General features: G+C 40.3%; 1 long non-coding RNA gene across 1 annotated transcript; it reads left to right on the forward strand.

The window, feature by feature from the left end:
* The first annotated feature begins 1,021 nt into the window (after positions 1-1,021).
* LOC116736969 (uncharacterized) lies at positions 1,022-2,155 on the forward strand. Its single transcript, XR_004342711.1, has 2 exons — positions 1,022-1,694; positions 1,773-2,155. It is a non-coding gene; the product is annotated as an uncharacterized LOC116736969 (long non-coding RNA).
* Positions 2,156-2,396: the final 241 nt, after the last annotated feature.

Here is a 2,396-nt window from a genome sequence, read left to right on the forward strand (position 1 = left end):
TACTTTTAATTAGGATACACCTGTTTCGCTTCTCCCATTAAACACAAAGCAAGTCTCGCAATCAGTAGCAGTCACATGGAAATTCTATCTTACAAAAACTCCCCGTTCAACTTGAAGAAACACATCGAGGTAACTTCTTATGAAATGGTTATAATCCTCCTGTTTCAGTAACTATAGCTTGGTCACTAGGCACTATTGTGAAATCTTGACCATAAATGAACTTTGTTTGGCATTGTTTCAGTTCCACACGTGGTGTATTTAGCTTAGGCCTAATGTTGACTGTAGCAGGCTACCTAGACTCCTCTGTTCAAGGGGGGACAGAAGCCATAGCGATAGCAATTTAGACTAAATTTAACGAATATAGGAAAGGCATGCAAGTTCAAAACCAGGTTTACAGATGCCAATAAGCTGCATTTCCCTCCCAATTCTTTTTTTCTTTTGCATAATGACCAGTTGTGTGCACCACCTACTGACTGTAGCATTGACTGATTCACTGATTTGTGAAGTAGAGTAATCGTAACAGCTCTTTTTCTTCATGTTGGCCGCATTTTCTGTACTATTTATTTTTCTCATTTTCAGCACTGACCTTACTTGAAGGGAAAACTTAAGGCTTACAAAAACTTTGTATTTTCTGTCCTGGAGGGTATACTAAGAAGCTGGTTCAGTTGTAAAGCAGGTTAAGTTAACCTTGTGCTATAGGTAAAGCACCTAATTTTCTTAACTAAATGATGCCTGCAGGTATATCTATTAGCAGGTTTAATTTTGCCTGCACTTGGTTGGGTACATTATTTTAAATGTATTTGACAAGTTTACCAAAATATAAAAAATGTCATTCAAACTGCATTTGCTTTGTTTTACTTTTTACTTGTACTTTTCATTACATTACTTGAGTACATCCATTTTTACAGTAATTTCCATACTTAAGTACAAGAAGTTTCAAATACTTTAAGACTTTTACTCAAGTAACATTTCAGTCAGTGACTTCGACTTTTACCAAAGTCATATTTTGGAGAGGTACTTGTACTTTTACTTGACTCTGAGATTTCAGTACTTTATACAACACTGCTGGAAATGGGCTTCACTCATCATACTGACCACTTAGTATGGTGACCAGAACCATGGTCACCATTTCACACTCACATCTGTATTGGCAGGCAACTTACTGTCTTGTACAAGAGCACAATATGTGACAGGAGGAGGAGAGAGTCAAACCCACAACTTTCTGATCCCAAGTTGACTATTTTACTGACTGATCCAAAGACCACACCTTGAATTCAAAGAAATATTTCTCATTCTTAATTCACTTTTCACATTTCGTCATGTTTCATCCTCAAATTTCAGTGTATTCTATTTGGATTTTATCAGACAGACATCATATAAAAGCACTTCATTCTGAAGATCAATGACTCAGAACGTCTCAGATTTTTCATGAGTATTGCTGCATGAATTTGTATGTGTAAAACAAGTGCTGCCTCAATTCCAGCTGCGAATCCTTTGAGTTTTTAAAAGAGTGTTTTACTTTATGTTTTGCACAAATTCCCAGTGTTGGGTTCTGCAGGGGAGTGGTTTTCTTCTCCTTCACAGGGTGGCAGGTTGATGGGATCCAGCTGTTATTCATCACCACCAGTCTGCAAGGTCCTTAAAGAGGAGCAGCTTCCCGGAAGCAGATGCCAGATGGTTCCGCTACTACAGTGGTACTCTCTAGCTGTCAGTGCTGTATTCCCAGTGTCCTCCTTGTTCTGACTCCTTTTCATCTGTTCCTTCCTCTACAGTGAACCCGCGCTGAACACTCTCTGAACCATGACTCACCTGAAGTATCTGATCCTCGCTGCTCCATTGGGCCTTGCACCTGGGTGCGTCACGCCCGCCACTCAGCTGCTGCCTGTCCACCCTCAATCACCTGCTGGAACTTCCCCATCTGGAAAACCACCACATCACACCAACTGTTGGACCCCCATGTACTCTCCTCTGCTTACCTACCCGCAGACCATAAGTCACCATCAGGTTACTCTGTCATTCCCTTCATTACTTCCCTCTTTAACCGTTCGCCCTTTGCAGTTCCTCCGCTGGCCCGGTTCCTCCCTCCTGACGCAGATCGACGCCCCTCCACACGCTCTCCAGCACATTCTATTGCTAAATAAATCTGCTAAAACTGTTTGGGTGTCCGTAGTTGTTGCTTGCCTTAGAGTCCTAGAAACCTCGCATTATAACACCCAGTCATTTTTTAGATCTGGAATTTGACCAGGCCATTTTAACACACAAATAGGCTTTGATTTAAACTAATACATATGAAGGTCAATTAATTTATAAAACATGAGGTGGAGTTCTCCTTTTTTACATTAATTGGTTCCTTTAAAGTGTTTGGGTTTTGTTAGAGTTTATGAATTCTTTTTTCA

Source organism: Xiphophorus hellerii, chromosome 17 (genome assembly GCF_003331165.1).
Source record: "Xiphophorus hellerii strain 12219 chromosome 17, Xiphophorus_hellerii-4.1, whole genome shotgun sequence".
NCBI lineage: Eukaryota > Metazoa > Chordata > Actinopteri > Cyprinodontiformes > Poeciliidae > Xiphophorus > Xiphophorus hellerii.